Source organism: Podarcis cretensis, assembly GCF_951804945.1.
Source record: "Podarcis cretensis genome assembly, chromosome: 2".
Classification (NCBI taxonomy): domain Eukaryota; kingdom Metazoa; phylum Chordata; class Lepidosauria; order Squamata; family Lacertidae; genus Podarcis; species Podarcis cretensis.
Window position 1 is genome coordinate 110958927 of NC_137171.1, and position 20144 is coordinate 110979070.

Genomic DNA, 20144 nt, shown 5'->3' on the forward strand with positions numbered 1-20144 from the left:
ATTGCTTCTATATCTTTGCTAACGTGGCGTGAGTGCCTACTTGGCCCCCTTTTTCTGTGCAGTGTCCCATACAATGTGCTGACCCAAAGGAAACCACTCTCTGATGCCATCCCACAAGCGGATCATGCAGCGCTAGCCAGCTCATCCCCAAAATGATGGGCGCTCCTCCCAACGTGGCTATATTAAACGCTATCCGTTCCGTGTGTCTTGCCACCCTCATTGTCATGGGGACAGTCTGCTGGTCTACTTCTCCCCCCAACAGCGCCCTCCCATCAATTGTGGTCACCTGCAGGGGATTTTTTAAAGGAATGGTCTGTATCTGATGTGCGGCTGCAAACTCCTTACTCATAAAGTTGCAGGAGCTGCCTGAGTCTAATAGCGCCTTCACTTTTAGTGGGTGTCCGTTTGCCAGCTCCAGCAATACCTCTATTACAAGAGCTGGTCTTGGGGGTTCTGGCGTGGGCACATTTACTGTTCCTTGGCCTGGCTGCTGTGCCCCGTCGGTGGCAGCCAGGCGTTGGCTTTTACTTGCTCCTTAGCTCCTTCTCCCTCCTCCCCAACAGCTCCCGCCATTCCTTGCCATTCCTTTCTTTGCGGACAAACTCTGGCAAAATGACCTGGCTGTTGGCAGAGAAAACATTTCTTGGCGCCTTTTCCCTCCTTCTTCCGCCCTTCACTGGGGTTTGAAATTGCGCGCGCTGTTCCGATTTCCATCGGCTCTGCTGGCAGAGAAGGCTGCTCTGGCATCTCTGGAATGCGGAAATCCCTCCAACGCTCCCCTTTCCCTTCCCGCTTCTCCAAGGCTCTGGCCTCCTGGCGTGATCCTATGGCCAGCGCTGATTTAGTCAGATGGTCCATAGACTCCGCCCTGGGCCCCCGGGAAAGTTCGTCTTTCACTGCCGAAGATAGACCTTCTTCGAACAGCATTTGTATCGGTTCCGCTGACAAAGCCCAACCTAATTTATGGACCAACATGGTGAACTCAGTCCAGTACTCACGGACAGATCGGTTCCCTTGTTTACACGCCATTAACTGCCTGCGCGCCACTCCCTGCTCAATCTCGCTGGAAAACATCAGATCCATGGCGCGAAAAAACTTCCTTGTGTCCCTTAGGGCTTCATTATTGGCTGCCATTAGTGGCCTCACCCAATGTTTTGCCCCGCCTTCGAGATGGCCAATCACATAAGCAACCCTCGATTCCTCATCAGGAAAATCATCAAACTGCAGATTGAGGGCATATTGCATCTCTGTCCTGAAGGCTTGATAATTCCTGGGATCACCCCCAAACTTCTGCACCAGTCCAGGCACTTTCCTCGAGAGCTGGGCGGCTTTCCCCTTTTCTGCATCATGAGCCCTCCTCTCCTCCAGCCTCGCCGTTTGCAGAGCTAACTGTACCTCCAACATCCTGTACCTTTCTTCCAGGCTAGGACCGGCTGCAGCTGCTCCCCCATCTCCGGCTCCGGCTGGGTTGCTCATGATGCCTCTCTTTGCACAAGCTGCTTTCAGGGACTGTCAGATTGCTGTGGTGGGATAATGAGCTGCTTGTGCGTTGAAGCTGGATCCCTCAGAGCTCACTCAGTGTAGTGAAGCCCTGCCTTGAGCGGAGCCCTTCAGCATGGCTCCGTCAGTCGCTGGTAGAATCTGACAGTGGGCGTTTGCGGAAACGTTTCCAACATAAAAGCTGTTTCACGGACATGCGCCTCCTGGATTCCCTGCGTGACAGTTTCCGGCGGGGGGTGGGGGTCCTTAAAGGCTGTCCTGATACCTCCTCACTGTTCTCACTGGAAGTATCCCAGAGCCTCCCCTCCGACTCCCTTTCCTTTGGAGCTCCCGCACTCCCCCTACTGGTTCCCTCTTCTCCTGAAGAAGTGTCTCTCCTATTCTCCTGAAGCCTTCTCACCACCTGTCCTTCCGATGGCAGTTCCCTGACAGATCTCTTCTGATAGTCTCCTTAAGCCGATAAACACCAATAATAATCCTGTGTGAATTTTTCCGTTCTTCCAATCCTCAAGTCGAGATGGTTTCCATATATCATCGCCTTCATAGATAACAGCGCTCTTTCCATCATTAATTAAAGAACTGTTGTTCTTAAGTCCCACTGAGGAGTTTCACCCACAATATAAAAACAGCTCTATTTCTCTATTTCTCCTCTCAGACTTAAGTCCTCCGACAGAACTTCCCAATATGGCGACGGAATTTTTAACTGCGTCATTCCAAAGCCCTTATACATTCCACGCTCTTAAAACATGCTTTGGTTCGAACGTTTATCTCCACACAACCTTAAATCCACAGCTTAAGTCCTTAAAACGACATTTCTGACTTGTGAGGGGGGGATTCTTGTTTAATCACATAAGGGAAAGAAAGGAAAGTTTCTCCCCCCTCCCCCATCAGTCCCTTTGCCATACCGAGTCTTGGCGTATTTTCTCATGATTTATACTTGTTCCTCCGACTCGTCTTGTTTTATCAGAGAACTCTTCTGTTAGCAGTCTTTACTCTCCCTTCTTCCTTGAAATATGTGCATTGGCTTCATCCAAATTGTTTCTTTTGAAGTTCTTGCAGCTAGTGGCGCGGATCAGAGACGGCGTCCAGGAGTGCCAAAATCCCACAGGAGGGCATTTTGCCTAGTGCCCCCATCCCCACAAATTCGGGGGGTGGTATAGGGCACAGCAGGCAAGGGCAGTCCCCCCCCAATCCTGGGGGGGGGTAGGGAAGCTATTTACTCCCATCACAGCCTCCAATTTACCTCGTGTGGGTCGGAGAGATGTTATTGTCAGCCATCTTCTGATGCGCCCCTAGTGGTCCCTGCACGTGTATCTCTCATGTGCCTTGACAGCAATGGTGGAGGGACGGTCGGGGTGCTTAAAAGGAGGCTGTTGTTTCGTTAGGGGAGGAGTCTTAGCGGCATCGAACAGGAAGAGCCAAGCGCACCTACAGGATACATGTGCTTGCTACTCTTTATTGGAAGATGGGCAGTGGAAGTTCAAAGCAACGACGCTTAATTTGCTTTTGCCTAGAACTACGCTTTAAAAAACTGCTATCTGAACATCCGACATAGAACCTCACCTTATTTTAAGGTGGAAGAGGAAGAATTTGGCTTTCCCTCTTCTCGTGTGGATTTATAAATATTTTAATTTATTGAATTCCTGGAGATCGGGCTGCCAGGCTACTAGAGCTGTCAGGCTGTAGGAACTGTCAAACTGCAACTCGCACTTTCAGGAGACATTGTAACTTTTTATGATTAACTCTGCAAAGTAGAGGATCTGTTAGGTCTGCTGAACATTTGCAACTGTTATAAACTTGAAGGGACATTTTCTAATTCGAGACTGTATAAATTGTGACTTTTGAGATAAACATTGTGTCCCTCTAGAGGAAGATTGAAGTGGTGCTACGACTGGGGTTTTTTCCCCATCTTTGGACTTGGGGATTTCCATGGGAACTGCAAACTGTGTGACTGACCTTGACACATAGACAGCAGTGGAATGAGAGGGAGGACAAGATCAAGCAAAGCCAAAACACAACAGACTAGCATAATCTCACAGCTGCACAGGTCATCTGTTCCTGCTATCCCTGTGGCACAAGAGGAAGATTTAGAACAAATAAGGCCTGAAGGAATGGCCACAGGAGGAGACTTTACTACAGTGCTAGATAAAATTTTTGAAAAATTAGATGGCCTAAGCAAGCAGGTGGCGGACCAATCATCTAAACTTGATCAAAACACAGCCAGTGTTAATAATTTGACTCAGCAAGTTAAGTCAAATGCAGAATCTATTGGGAAGCTATTGGAAGCCACTACAGCAAACCGTCAAACAGCTGAGGAGGCCAAACAGAAAGTAGAGGCCGTGCAAGAGGAAATCAAACCTATGCGCAAACAGATTGGTGAACACCAGGCACATCTGTCTATGATTGAACTAAAATCTAGGGAAAATAATTTGAGATTGAGGTCAGTTCCAGAGCTTGAAAAGGAGGACTTAATTGAGTTTTTGACAAAAGAGTTTTCAGAATTTTGGCCATTGGAAGAGGACAAAGACTTTAAAATTATAAGTGCATTCAGACTTGGAAGGGGAGGGAAGAAGGTCAGGTCAAGAGATTGCCTGATCTCCCTCAGAACGAAAGAAGAAAGAGATAAGATTCTGGGTGCGCATTTTCAAAAGACTCTTGAGATCCAGGACTTTAGAGTGGAAATTTACAAGGATATCCCGAAACATCTTCTGGAGCTTGGATCCAACTACGGAAATTTGGTAAAACTACTGAGAAGCAACGGAATCATCTTCAGATGGGAGTTCCCCCAGGGACTATCTTTTAACTTTAGAGGGAAAAAAGTTAAAATCAAAACAGTTGAAGACAAGGATAATTTTTTGAGTAACTACGGAAAAGACCTTCAGAAAGGGACTGAAAAAGAACCAGGAGCCTCGGGATTTGAACCTTTGAGTTCATTACTTACACCTTTGGGTCTCGACGTGCAGGAGAAAGTGATACCACTGCCAAAAGGAGAAGAACTCTTGGGAGCAGTAGGAAGAAAATAGACATACTGCAACATGACTCTGCAACTATTAAGCTGGAACATTCATGGCTGTAACTCCCCTCAGAAGAGGAAGAAGATCTTTCACATATTAAAAAAGGAACAATTGGACTTAATTTGTTTACAGGAAACACATGTGATTAGGCTCCATCGGAAGGTTTTAATCAACAAGAGGTTAGGCCAAGAATTTATTTCATCTGACAGAGTGAAGAAGAGAGGAGTTGTTATCTACGCAAAAGAGAGCCTAACACCAAAATTCCTTTTTAAAGATGAGCAAGGAAGAATTGTGGCAATTGAAATTCAAATACAAGGAGAAAAATTTTTGATTTTAGGAATTTATGCACCAAATGAGGGGAAGTTGGAATTTTACAAGAAGTTGCATGAGACAATGTTGGATTATATGGACTACAACAATATTATGATGGGCGATATGAATGGGGTGGTATCCACAAATATTGACAAGGCACAAAGACAAAACATAACAAAAGATGGCAGACTACCTAAAACCTTTTTTGATCTAACTGACAATATGGATTTGATTGACATTTGGAGAACAAAAAATCCCTTAGGGAGAGAAGGGACTTTTTTCTCTGAAGCCAAAATGACCTGGACTAGAATTGACCAAATATGGACAACTAGAGGACTGGCACCGAAGATTAGAAAGGTGGAAATCTGCCCCAAAACTTGCTCTGACCATAACGCCGTGAAGATGGAAATGAAACTAACATTAACTGGTTCCTTCAGATGGAAGATGAATGACACCCTATTAAGAGACCATGAGATTGTTAAGAAGGCCCAAAAGACCTTGAGAGACTACTTCGAAGTAAATTTGAAAACTACAGTTGAAAAGAGTAATCTGGGATGCAAGTAAAGCGGTCATGAGGGGGTTTCTGATACAACAGAATGTTATAAAAAAGAGAACCCAAAATGAGAAAAAAGATAAAATCTTGGAGAAAATAAAAGGAGAGAAAAAATTAAGATCGAAACCAAAGTCACAGGAGATTCTGAGAGAAATTATATCAAGTACAATATTTGAAATTGACAAATCAGGAAATTGAGTGGAAAATTAAGCAAATGAGACAAAAGACTTTTGAATCAGCAAATAAATGTGGGAAACTGCTAGCGGGGCAGTTGAAAAAAAAAGAAGTTGAACACGGTTACAAATCTTGAGGTGGAAGGAAAAAACATCCAGAATCTTGTGGAGATCAGAAAGTGCTTCCAGAGATACTTCAAACAACTCTATACTCAGGGGCCACAGAATGAGACTGTGATAGACCAATTCTTAAGAATAAATGGATTACAAAAAATATCTTAAGAAAATAAGACAATATTGAACTATAAAATAACAGAACAGGAGATTGAAGGTGCCATTCAAAATATGCAATTAGGCAGATCTCCAGGACCGGACAGATTAACCTCCAAGTATTACAAGACTTTGAAAGACTATTTAATTCAACCATTAAAGGAGGTGTGCAATGAGATTCTGGAGGGAAAGAAGGCGCCGGAGTCGTGGAAAGAAGCTTTCATCACATTAATACCAAAATCTGAATCTGAAAAGACACAACTCAAGAACTACCGTCCCATATCCCTTTTAAATGTGGATTACAAAATTTTTGCAGATATTTTAGCTAACAGACTAAAAAGAGTTTTAAATGAAGTGATACATAAAGATCAGGCAGGCTTTCTCCCAGGCAGACATCTTTCTGATAATACAAGGAACATTATTGACATTTTGGAGTTATTGCAAACAAATATTAATACAAAAGCAGTTTTAATTTTTATTGACGCGGAGAAGGCCTTTGACAATATTTCTTGGAATTTTATGAAGAAAAATCATAAGGGAATGGAGTGGGACAGGGGTTTGAAAATGGTATAGAAGCAATTTATTCAGAACAAAAAGCAAAATTGATAGTTAATAATGTGGTGTCAGAAGAGTTCAGAATAGAAAAAGGAACACGACAGGGATGCCCTATCTCTCCATTGTTATTTATTTTGGTCCTGGAGGTGCTTTTGAACATGATTAGAAGGGACCAGCTGATCCAAGGAATTAAGGTCGGAGCTAAACAATACAAACTTAAGGCTTTTGCAGATGATTTGGTGTTGACATTACAGGAGCCAGAATCCAGTATGAAAAGGGTGTTAGAATTGATTCAAGAATTTGGTCATGTGGCAGGATTTAAATTGAACAAACAAAAAACTAAGGTTTTAGAGAAAAATTTGACAACAATAGAAAAAGAAAAGTTTCAGAAGGAGACAGACTTAACTGTGGTTAAGAAAGTGAAATACCTAGGGATTAACATGACGGCTAAAAATTTGAATTTATTTAAAGAGAACTATGAGAAATGTTGGGTAGAAGTCAAGAAAGACCTAGAAATTTGGTCAAAATTGAAGCTTTCCTTGTTGGGCCGGATCGCTGCTATAAAGATGAATGTATTGCCAAAAATGTTGTTTTTGTTTCAAACTTTACAGATTGTGGACAAGATGGATTGTTTCAAGAGGTGGCAAAGAGATATCTCTAAATTTGTCTGGCAGGGCAAAAAGCCCAGAATAAAATTTAAAATATTGACTGATGCTAAAGAAAGAGGGGGGTTTGTCCTGCCAGACATGAAGTTGTACCATGAATCAGCAGCATTCTGCTGGTTGAAAGATTGGCTACTTCTTGAGAACACTGACATTTTGGACTTGGAAGGGTTCAATAATGCTTTTGGGTGGCATGCATATTTGTGGTATGACAAGGTAAAAGCTAATAGAGCATTCAAAAACCATATTGTCAGGAAAGCTGTGTTTAATGTCTGGACAAGATATAAGGACCTATTGGAAAACAAGACCCCAAGGTGGCTATCACCTATGGAGGCCAAGGCTTTGAAAAAACTCAATATGGAGGCCAAGTGGCCGAAATATTGGGAGATATTAGAACAAGACCGAGACACATTGAGATTGCAGAGTTTTGAGAAATTAAAAGATAAAGTGCAAGACTGGTTACATTATCATCAAATTAGAGAGGCCTTTAACTTGGATAAAAAATAGGCTTCCAGGTGGAAAAATCGAAATTAGAAACAGAATTGCTAGAACCCTAAACTAAGATACTTTCAAGAATGTACAACTTGCTGTTAAAATGGAATACTCAGGATGAAACAGTTAAATCAGCTATGATTAAATGGGCACAGGACATTGGTCATAACATTATGTTTGCTGACTGGGAAAAGTTGTGGACCACCGATATGAAGTTTACGGCATGTAATGCCTTAAGAGAAAATATTATGAAAATGATCTATAGGTGGTACATGACCCCAGTCAAGCTTGCAAAAATTTATCACCTGCCTGATAACAAATGTTGGAAATGTAAAGAAACTGAGGGAACATTCTTTCACCTTTGGTGGACATGCCCAAAGGTTAAGGCTTTCTGGGAAATGATCTATAATGAACTAAAAAAGGTATTTAAACTTACCTTTCCTAAGAAACCAGAGGCCTTCCTTCTGGGCATTGTCGGCCAATTGGTGCCAAAGAAAGATAGAACATTCTTTATGTATGCAACAACCGCAGCAAGAATACTCATCGCAAAGTATCGGAAGACACAAGATTTGCCCACTCTGGAAGAATGGCAGATGCAAGTGATAGACTATATGGAACTGGCAGAAATGACTGGCAGAATCCGAGACCTGGGAAAAGAGTCGGTGGAAGAGGACTGGAAGAAGTTCAAAGAATATCTCCAAAAGCATTGTAAAATGTTTGAATGTTAAAATGATGTCGGATAGAAAGATAACATGGCATTAGTGACATGGTAAAAAGAAAAATGCAAAAATGTTTTAAAAGAAAAGGGTGGAAAGGCCAGAGTAATATTATGTCAAAACCAAACAAAATGATATAAAGGGATTAAGTTATAAAGAACATGTGAAAATGGGTTTAAAAAGAAAGGGAAAATCGAAGACATAATAGGTTGAAATTTATAATATTGATTAAGATTGGAAAGAGGGTAAGGAGCTGTTGAATTTGATTGTGTAAAGGGGAATGCAGGAAAGGGAGACGTGAGGAAGTCAGGAAAGAGGGTTATAAAGATAAGAATCCAAAAACTAATTTTTTTCTTTTATCTTCTGTTCTTTCTTATTTTTTCTGTTATAGGCTCTTTATTGTGTTTTTTATTATATTGCTCTTTACTGTATTTTTTTTCTGTTTTGTTCGATTGCAATATTTGTTTTATTACATAAAATCAAAATAAATATCTTTTTTAAAAAAAGGAAGATGGGCAGTGGAAGTGGCATTTGCTTGTGCTAAAAACAGATCTAATGAAGATTAAGTTAATTACAACCTTTTTTAAAATTCATATTCTTTATTGATTAAAAAAAATTGCATGTCTATACAAATATGTACTATCTCTTAACAGGTAGAAAATTAGAAAATAGAAAATTTATAAATAAAAAATAAAGAATTAACAAAGATAAGAAACCAAGAAATAATAGTAAGAAAAAAAGACAAAGTTATTTACATAGTAAAAGTACTCTTCGACACAATCATTCCCATCCCGCTCATTCTACTGTTTGATATAACATTCTTTTTTACACAGGCTTACATTATATAATACCATTTCTTTCTGCTTTGTATACATTCCTTTGATCTTTTTCTTTACAAATATCACTCAATTTCTGCTCATATGGAGTTATTTGTACAATAAAGTTTTACATAATTCTTAAATGTTATCCATTCTCTAGATATTTTTTGTTTCCATATTCCTCTAACTGATCTCATCAGTTTTGCTAATTGTAGATCAGAGCTTGCAGGGCAGCAGCTGAAGAAGGAGCAGAAAGGGTTTCCTCCTGTGTGTGTTTCTTTGTGGCTGATTAGCTGCTCTCCCTGTGCAAAGGTCAGAGGGGGCAGGGTTTCTGTTGAGGTAGGTGATTAGCTGTGGGAGGAGCATGATTTGCTTTTCATATGTATAAAAATGTTTATTTCCTGGCCCACCTCCCATCACTGTGGAGAGAGCAGGGTCGGCCTGACATCCATCAGTTCTCTGGCTCCGACAGCGGCCATCCAGGTATTTCTGCAAAACTCACAATCAGGACATGAAGGCGAGAGCCACCCTCTCTTTGTGAGGAAATCCCGTATACAAATAGCCAATTCAATTTCCTAGCTGCTAACCTTTATGTGGCCAAAATGGAACCCTTCTTCCAAGGAAGAGAGGGAGGTACCAGTAACCTTGAGGCAGCTCCGTTGGTTACGTATGTCCAATAAATTTTTAGGTGGGGGGAAAAGATAGCCAAAGCCACGCAATGAGAACTGGACAGGGTCAGTGGATACAGAAAACTGGCTGTGGGGTGGAGGGTTGGTATACAGCAGGAATGGAAAACTGGAGAGGGATGGATAGCAATGGAGTGTGCTTGGAAAAGGTAATGTTTTGGATCAGAAGCACTCAGTGCCTCAGCATTTTCTTCCATGTCTTTACTGGACAGGCTGCTCTGGTGCACTGGAGACAGAGAGAGTACCTTGCCTTCAACTTCTTCTCAATGCCAGCATCCACCTCCCATCATCCATAGCCATAGATGACGATTGCTGAGCCTGATGGGGGTTGTAATTCAGCAACATCTGGAGGGCCAGAGTTTCCCACACTTACTTGCAGGCTCCGGCCTAAGACCGAGTTCATCAGAGTTGGGTCCTTGTTGGCTAAGAGCCCCGGGGATGATGGGAGTTGTAGTCCAACAACATCTAGGGACCCAAGATTGAATGACACCGGCTTGTAGGATATATTGCTGCCTAGGCTAAGCAGTCCTGGGTCTTGGGAGGAGGCCACACGTATACCACCTTGAGTTTCGTGATGGAAGAAGGGAAGGATATGGCAGCAGAAAACTAGAATGTTTCTTAAATAAATCAAGGCCCATGGTTGCTTTTTGCTGAGCCCTGCTATATAGGCCTGCAGGACTCCATCTCATGTTGGAGTTCTGGCATGGGGGAGGTGTGTTGCCAGGATACTTTTTTCATCCTGCTTGCATTCTTTCTGTATAAAGAATGTTAATCATTTTAACTGATTTTAATAGCATTCTGATATTGCTTTAAACTGCTGAGGGTGGGGCCTTATAGTGAAGGGTGGCAACAAAATAATAATCTGAATACGGTGCTCTGCATTGGGATACAAAAGGAGCAAGCTAGAATGAGTTTCGTTTTCCTAACTGGGCTCCCAAAATTGTTTCCTATGGTAATGACACACGGCATGAACCTCGCAGAAGTGAGTGAAAAGCAAAAAGAAACCTGTTCAAGAATCCAGTTAGTTAGCTAACTTGACCGTGGCAGAAATGCATTTTCCCACCTTCCCTTGAAACAGCCTTGCCCTACAGTGCTGTGTCACAAGCTGTGCATGGCAGCGGTCCCAGATCTCTGAAGGCAGGCAGTGGGGACGAGTGCTGTGTTGCCCTGTGAGGAACACAAAACGGCACTGGAGGCTGCCATTGTGGGCTCCATTGTGTTCACTGTCACCTCCTGATTGCTTGCCTTCTCCACATCCACACCACATTTAAATCACTCTAGTACCACTTCAGTCAGTCATGGATTCCCCCAAAGCATTCTGGGAGCTGTAGTGAGTCTGGCTGGCTGTTGCTGTTGCTGTTGCTGCTTGTCACTGTTCACTGTTTCTGTGTGTCTGTGAGGAGAATACAGGACACTGCAAAAGAGACAGGGTGCCATAAGCTAGACAGAGAGTGATCCCTCCCTATACATGTAAATAGACTTCTGTTCAGGAGATTTCTGTATAAATAACTCTTTATAGAGGGAGAAATAGGGAGTAAGTGAGGTTGAAGTGGAACCATGTTTGCATAAATATGACAATGTAAAATACGCTCTCCATTGTTATGTTGCAAGGATTTTAAGGTACCAGTGACCAACTCAAATAGTGTCCAAGAATTGACAGACATAGCAGTGGAGAAAAAGAAAGTGATGTTTATTGCTGAGCAATAATTGACCCAGTGGAATCCTTTCCAAAAGACTGTGCCCCGGGCCCTATACCTGAGTACATACATAATAGATCATGACATAAAAGGTAAAGGTAAAGGTACCCCTGCCCGTATGGGCCAGTCTTGACAGACTCTGGGGTTGTGCGCCCATCTCACTTAAGAGGCCAGGGGCCAGCGCTGTCCGGAGACACTTCCGGGTCACGTGGCCAGCGTGACATCGCTGCTCTGGCGAGCCAGAGCCGCACACGGAAACGCCGTTTACCTTCCCGCTGGTAAGCGGTCCCTATTTATCTACTTGCACCCGGAGGTGCTTTCGAACTGCTAGGTTGGCAGGCGCTGGGACCGAGCAGCGGGAGCGCACCCCGCCGCAGGGATTCGAACCGCCGAACTTTCGATCGGCAAGTCCTAGGCGCTGAGGCTTTAACCCACAGCGCCACCTGCGTCATAATTGGATACAATTGCAAATGGCAGCAAAAATAAAGCTAATGAGTGCATTCAAGCCTCCCTCTTGATCATGTAAAGAGTTCCCTCCCAACTTCTGCTTTTACAGTTTGAACATGCAGTCTTAACCTTTCCCCAGATTATGGCGAGGAGGGAGAAACAAAACTTAGATGAAAGGAACTTCGAACGTTGCTCCTATGCGGCCATCTGTTACTGGGACATTCTGCGGTTAGCATTTTCCTGTTTCACTGCTCAGACCCTGTCTGGACAAGGGGGGGGGAATGTGCCAGCACATCAGATTTATTGCTTCCCCCCTTATGTTCAGTGAGATAGGGAGAGAACAAGGAGGGGTACTGGGACAAAGTTCATTTTGGATTTTTCAGATCTAAGCAATTTGCTATTAAGCTAAGCAGAAGCTTTCACGATTCAAACATGGATTATAAAATAATTGTAGAAATATCTGTTTATACATGGATATATAGATAACTGATAACTGATTATATGTATAACTGATTATATGAGAAGCATAAGGGTAAAATTCCTCCAGGTCCTGCTTCATAAATTTATATTAAAATAATTCATTCAGTTACCCAGAAGAGTCATTAGGCTTTTTTTGCTGTAAGCTACCTCATACATTGTAAGAAGTGGGTCAGGAAACCCTTGATCCCGCTCCTTAAAATACCGAATGGGACTCATAAATAAATATGCATAGGCCCAGGCTGCACAAAAACTGGTATTTTGTACTGCAGCCCACATTTCAGAATAACAGATAGGCACCATACTGAGATTTCTGTAACTGCTCCATACAGGGCATGTTCTAAGGTGATAGATAACATGTATGCAGCAGGTTTACTATGTGCTTTCTGGAGTATGTTTGGGGGCTTTTGCGCTGGCGTAGAGGAAATTTCCTCAACTACAACCCAAAATATCTTATTTACCTATTGCATATTGTCTGCCTCTTAGGTGCAAAAAAAGTGGCAGCCCTAATACCTAGACTGGCCCTTTGAGAATCACATTCCATGGTATTCCAATGAAGCTGCATTGAAGAATGTTAATGGATGAGAGAGGCTGTTGTTTTTTAAAATGTTTTTATTAAATTCTTGGGTACACCCAGAGTCCCTGTTTTCAAGTCACAGAATCCTTCAAACAAATCAGTCCTATTCAGAGTGAGACAGTACTGTTCTAGGCAATATGGAGTTGGGGGGGGGGGAGAAAAGTGGGAAGAGAGAGGGAAGGAAAGCGGGAAAGAAATAAACATTTCATTCATTTCTATAGTATGTGAGCTTTTGTGTCAACGTCAGGTAAACAAGTATTTTATTTTTATTGGCAGTTGGAGAGACCAGAGGGCTCAGGAGGTGGTTGGTTGCAGGATATTCGTCAAAGCAATGCCCAATCTCTGTGGTGTTTGAGAGTGACCCCCCAATGGCTGTTCACACATGCGAGGGAGCCATTGGCTGCTGCAGTCAACATGTGGCGACCGTGTGTGTGAAGGGACAGAATACCCAAATCCTGTCTGTGAAATCACCCCAGGCTTCAATAATCAACCAGGCCTCAAAACTGTCCAAAACTCCTTTTGTCTTCTAAAAATCCAAAACAGCTTTTCTCTGCTCTTCTCTGCTTTTCTCACAAGATGCTGTGGCAAAAGGCAAAATGTTACTTTTAAAGGCTAATGAATAGGCTCTGTCATTGCCAAGAATACTCAGGCCTGAGAAACGAATCTTATCTCATTTGGTTGCAACATCTTGGACATGCTCCTCGACCCACCCCCTCGGCTTCTCATTCCCCCTTTCCTGGGAAGAGTCCAATAGTCCCAAGACAGCTTTCTGTTCATGCTCAGAGGAACTCATGGGGCAGGACTCCTGGAAAAGGAGGAGAAAGGAGGAGAGAACTGGAAAGGGGTATATATGCTTGTGCACAGGAAGGACTGTGAACTTCGTGCATGCTTTTTGTGACTTATCACACTTGCTCCTTCTACCAGTTCATGGATGGTAGAAATAAAAAGCCTTTTCTCTGAAACTATTCCTTGAGTGTCTGTTGACTCCCACTTTCCTTTCCCAGGCGCAATATTTTTCCCACCTGAGGGCAAAGCCTCATAAGGCTACATGTGTGTCTAAAATCCCAGGAGGCAGAGACCCAAATCTGGACCGAGACAAGGGGATGGCAGATCTCTAGCTAGGGACTGACCTGTGGGAATGTTTAGAAAGGCAGGAGAGGATATATTATTTGATGATATCCATAGTAACTAGCGTTAACAAGTTCTATATCTTAGCATAATTCAAACATTCTCCTTTTCAAATTTGCACAGCTGTACGCTTGTTGCAGGCTCATCTGAGCCTCACTATTTAAGATTCCTGATAAGATCCCTTGTTATCCCTCTTTAAAAGTGTAGACACGACAATCTTATTAAAATCAGTATACAGGTAGTTTATTCATTTTCATTCAGTTCACAATTAGATTCCTGAAGGCAGGCTTAAGTTACAAAAGTATATCTATATACATAAACTATAATCTAAGGGAGTTAGTCCCAAGTGACTGCGACTGAGCAGTCACTTCTCCTAACGGATAGAAAAAAACAAAATGGAGAAGAAAGAATGAAGCACAGGAGCATTGTGCTCCTCCACCCAGAATAGGCCACACCTATTTCAAGTCACATGTAGAGGAAGCGCTTGTCCCAGCTCAGGAGGAAAGAGGAAGTTTTCTCCTGGGTTGTACAAAGCATCCCCTAGCATGTCCACTCTAGGAATGTTGTACCTGACTGCTACGAATTTCATGTCCCACAGACCCAAGCTCCTCCTGCCCACTGACCAGAAAATGTCCCCCACAAAAAAAGCCCACCCTGAGATTCCTTCTTCTTTCGCTCTCCAATTTTATAAATTGCTTAATAAAAAATTGTGGTGTTGCCCTCATTGTGAATAAGTGAGGTTCATAGACACAGAATGAAAGAGTTGGAGGGGGCTAAGTGGGTCATCTAGCCGAACCCCCTGCAATGCAGGAATCTTTTTGACAAGGTGGGGCTTGAACCCACAACCCTGAGAGTCTCATGCTCTACCAACTGAGTTATCCCAGGACTCGGATCAAATTCAGCTGGTAGGATTGCAAGGAATCGGGAGCAAAGCTTTTGTATGAATATATTACCTCAAGTTATTCTGATGCTCCCAAATGCACTGGTACAAATAATTTTTCAGATTTAAAAAGTGGTATAATTACTTCTGTTATTATTATTCTCCAGGCAATTTGGATGACTTCCAGCAAAATATAAAAACATAATAAGACATCAGACATTAAAAACTTCCTGATTCTGCTTCTTTGACAGAAGCCGACAGGGAACCAGGCAGAGGGAACCAGGCAGAGGGCCTTCTTGGTAGTGGCACCCACTCTGGAATGCTCTCCTGTCAGATGTCAAGGAAATAAGCATCTATCTGACTTTTATAAGACATCTGAAGGCAGCCCTGTATGGAGAAGTTTTAATGTTTGATGTTTCTTTTTTTTAATATAATTTTTTATTAGTTTCCACAAAAAGAATATATAACACATCACAATTTCAACTTTAACAGATTTTCCAGTTTTGGACTTCCCTCAGCCTCTCTGACAATCATCCAAATTTGATTTTTAAATACACAGTTCTTAAATTTGCTATTGCCTTTTGAAAACCATTTGAGACCTATTTTCCTTTTTTGCAATATTTCTTTAACTTTTACAGAGCTTCTTTAAAAGCCACTAACGTTATTTCTCTATCACTTATACCTTCCCAATAGTCCACCAACTTTTTCCAGTCCTCGATAAACTTTTGATCTCATAGATATCTGATCTTCCCTGTCAATTTGTCCAGTTCTGCATAGTCCATCAACTTTGTTCTCCACTCCTCTATTGTTGGTACTTATTCTTGTTTCCAGTTCTGGGCCAGTAATATTCTCGCCGCTGTTACTGCATATTGGAAAAGTTTGCAATCCTTTCTATTTATTTCATTTCCTATAATTCCTAGAAGAAAAGCCTCTGGTTTCTTAACAAATGTATATTTCAACATTTTCTTCAATTCATTATATATCAGTTCCCAGAAGCTCTTCACTTTTTTACATTCCCACCACATATGATAAAAAGTGCCATCCTTTTCTTTACATTTCCAACATTTCTTACATGTTTTATACATTTTTGCAAGTTTTACCGGTGTAATATACCATCTATACATCATTTTCATTATATTCTCTTTTAACGCTGTGCATGCAGTAAATTTCATGTTTTCATTCCATAATTTAATCCAATCGTCCATTTGTATATTATATCCAAAATCCCTGGCCCATTTTATCATAACCGATTTGACTTCTTCGTCTTTGGTGTGCCATTCCAACAAAATTTTATACATTTTAGATAATATCTTAAATTCATTATTTATGATTTCTGTTTGAAATTTCGACTCTTTCTCTGCATACCCGTACTCCTTAAGATCCTTCTTAAACATTTCATTTGTTTGTAAATAATGCAACCAGTCATATACATGCTCTTTTACCTCTTCATAAGGTTTCATTTTCCATCTCCCCCCTTCCTTAACGATTAACTCTCCATATGTAACCCAATTTTTCCTCATATTAGTTTTTTTAACACTCATAACCTCTAATGGAGACAACCAGTGTGGAGTTTTTGGCTCGAGTAGGTTTTTGTACCTATCCCAAACTTCTTTCAACGATCTTCGGAAAATGTGGTTCTCAAAGCCTACATAACCTTTCTTCTTTCCAGACCATAAATATGCGTGCCACCCAAATTTATTATCAAATCCTTCTAAGTCTAACAACTCCGTATTATCTAGTTTTATCCATTCCTTTAACCAGCAGAGACACGCTGCTTCATAATATAATTTCAGTTCTGGCAGGGCGAAGCCTCCTCTTTCTTTCGCATCTGTTAGTAACTTAAATTGAATTCTAGGCTTCTTACCCTGCCAAATGTACCTTGAAATTGTTCTTTGCCATTCCTTAAAAATAGCCGTCCCTCTGATTACTGGAATTGTTTGAAACAAAAACAGTAGTTTTGGCAGCATGCTCATCTGTATCGTTGACATCCTTCCCCACATCGATAATTTCATTCGTCCCCACACCTCCAGATCTTTCTTTATTCCATTCCACACTGGTATATAATTATTCTGATATAAATCAATACTCTTTGGGGTTAACCAAACACCAAGATATTTCACCTTCTTCACTATTTCTATTCCTATTTGCTGTTGCATTAACTCTATCGTTTCTTGGTCCATATTCTTAGCAATTATTTTGGTCTTTCTCTTATTTAATTTAAAACCTGCCACTTGGCCAAATCTCTCCACCTCTTCAAGAATATTTTTGGTACTCTCTAGAGGTTCTTCTACCGTTAAAACCAGATCGTCGGCAAAGGCTTTAACCTTATACTCATTCCGGCCTAATTCTACCCCTTTTATTTCCTTGTTCTCTCTTATAGTATTCAGAAGGACTTCTAGGACCATGATGAATAGCAATGGCGAAAGTGGACACCCCTGTCGCGTACCTTTGCTTATCCCTATTTCTTCCGTAATCACATTATTTACAATTAACTTAGCTCTTTGTTCAGTATATATTGCCTCTATTCCATTGAGGAATTCCTTCCCCGCCTCCATATATTCCAGATTTTTTAACATAAAATCCCATGATATATTATCAAAGGCCTTTTCCGCATCCACAAATATTAACATCGCTTGTTTCTCATTCCTGGCAGTCAGATATTCCAAAATATTGATTATATTCCTTACATTATCTTTCATCTGTCTGCCAGGTAGGAAACCTGCTTGATCTTTATGAATAACTTCTTGTAATATTGTTTTAATTCTCCTCGCTAAAATGCTTGCAAAAATTTTATAATCTGTATTTAACAGTGAAATTGGCCTATAATTTTTTACTTGTGTCAAATCCGAATCTTGTTTTGGAATAAAGGTAATAAACGCTTCCTTCCATGTTTCAGGGATTTCTTTCTCTTTAAGAATATTATCCATAACTTCTTTCAAAGGTAATGACATGATGTGTTTCATTTCTTTGTAATAACGTGCTGTAAATCCATCAGGCCCTGGGGCCTTCCCTCTTTTAAGTTCTTTTATAACTTCTTTTATTTCACTAATTTCTATTGGGGCATTCAGCCTTTCTTTTTTTTCTGTCGGGATCTTCTGCACTTAATGTTTGATGTTTCATTGGTTTTTAAAAAATATTCTGTTGGGAGCTGCCCTAGTGGCTGGGGAAACCCAGCCAGACGAGCGGGTATAAATAATGTGGTTGTAATATTAATATTATTATGCTTACTTGAATAAGGTTTCCTGGAAGCCGCCGGAGGGGAGAGATGTTCTTGGGCTCCTCGCAGGCTTGGCCACCATGAGGAGACAGTGCTGGGATTCCTGCATTGAAGGGGGTTGGACTAGATGACTCTCAGGGTCCCCTTCCACCTCTACGTTTCTATGATTCTAACAGGGTGGGTTTGATCAAACTACAGGGCTCTTCATGTGATCTGTGTGTGCATGTAGACGAATGTTTTTCTGTGTGTGTGTGTGTGTGTGTGTGTGAGAGAGAGAGAGAGAGAGAGAGAGAGAGAGAACTTCAGGGAGAGGCCCCATCTCTTATTTGCAACTAGGATGAAGGAGCTGCAATACCCCCACACTTGACCCACCGCTTCCCTGCCTGCTCTCTCTCCACCCCCAACCCTAATTATGGGTATTGCATTGCACCCCCCCCCCAAAGCTTGCTGCACCCCGAGGCGCTTTGCACTCACCGGATTCCTTGCAGTACAAGGACACTGCAAGACGGCAGAGGGGGCGGGTCAGCTGTTCTAATTAAGCCGCGCCCCCTTTCCCAAATCAGTATGGAGCAGCCCCACCCTCTCTTTCTCTGTCTCTCTCTAGCAGCTTGCTAGAGAGCCTCTCTCTCCTAGGCTTTAACCCTTAAAGCAACGAGCCTCTGTTCCCTGTACTCGAAGCCCAGGTTCCCTCCCTTCTCTCCCCATTGGCTGGGTACTGCAAGGCTTTCCCCTTACAATTATCCTGCCTCCCAGGCGGGGCTCCCATTCCCGCCCCCGCTGCCCAGGGGCGCTGCTGCTGCCGGGATTTCGGGTGAGTGCAAAGCCAGCGGCGGGGAAGGAGGGAAGGGGCTTGGCAAGGGGGGGGGGATCCAGGAGGAGAAGCCCCGGGACGGGGAGAAGAAGAGAAGGGAGAAAAGGGAGCTGTTTCTCTTAATGGGGCCTTGAAGGGGGGGAGGGGGGGTTCCGCTGTGGAAAGAGAGAAGCTTCTTCCTGCCCAGATCTGGTGCAAAGGGAGTTGCAGGGAAGGAGGCGGGAAAGGGGAGAGGCTTGGGCATTGCAGACCAGCCTCGCCATAGTAGTAATAATAGTAATAATAATCTGATATTTATACCCCGCCCCCATTTTCTGGATTTCACCAGCCACTCTGGGCGGCTTCCAACAAAATAAGAAACACCAAAAACATCCAAGTCTTCTGTTTTGTAGAGGAGATGGGGACATGGATTGCTGGATGGCAGAGGGAGAAAGAGGGAAAGATGGGGAGGAAAACAAAGGCAGGGGGGCCAGGCAGGAAGAAGGAAGGGCTGAGGCCTCCTCCAAAGAGCTCTTTGTTCCTTGAACTCCTTGCGTAAAGTAGTGGGGGGAAAGGGCCGGATTGAGGTTTGATGAGGCCCTAAGCTACTGGAGGGAATGGGGCCCTTTATAGGTCCAGCTGTCCTTTGTCAACAGCAAATTGTTGCTGGTTTTTGCGTAGAATATAGGCTGTATGGTAATTTATGGACCTAATAGGTATCTAAAACCATTTGCACATAACAGAGTATGTATTTTCTCAAGGTAATTGTTGAACTGAAATACAATTATGAAGTATATTAATAGTGAAATTATTATTAAGCTGTAACTTAAAATGATTTTGTTATTTATAACAAACTTAATAATGCAAACACATTGGCATTTGGCAATAACAAAAGTTCCTTTAGAAACACAATTTACAAAGACTCCTAATCTAGTCCTAGAAACTTGCTATAATAATAGGTGTAAATATATGATGCAAACTACTAATAATTATATATAGCATTATTAACATGAAATTAAGTGTTATAACCTGTACAATGCAATTGTAGTTAATACAATGCAATTTTTATATAAGTATCAATATTACCATAATAGTCCACATTCTTCATTGGGACAGCAGACCTTTGTACCCTGTTTCACTTAGTGAGTGTAAAAGACAGTATTTCTAGTAATATGTCACA

General features: G+C 42.0%; 3 protein-coding genes across 6 annotated transcripts in view; 2 read left to right on the plus strand and 1 right to left on the minus strand.

The window, feature by feature from the left end:
• The window catches only part of LOC307208034 (uncharacterized protein), a 139766-nt gene that overhangs the window by 98814 nt on the left and 20808 nt on the right, over positions 1-20144 (plus strand). The window lies entirely within an intron of this gene.
• LOC307206991 (uncharacterized protein) overlaps positions 1-20144 on the minus strand; it is a 165290-nt gene that overhangs the window by 78638 nt on the left and 66508 nt on the right. The window lies entirely within an intron of this gene.
• LOC307208545 (uncharacterized protein) overlaps positions 1-20144 on the plus strand; it is a 77496-nt gene that overhangs the window by 45968 nt on the left and 11384 nt on the right. The window contains exon 1 of one of the 4 annotated variants that reach the window (XM_079963231.1): positions 18065-18985. The exons of 2 other annotated variants lie outside the window; for them this stretch is intronic. The gene's annotated coding sequence lies outside the window, so the exon portion shown is untranslated. Of the gene's footprint in view, positions 1-18064; positions 18986-20144 lie in introns of those variants that run through there. One more of the 4 variants, XM_079963228.1, reaches the window with a different exon arrangement.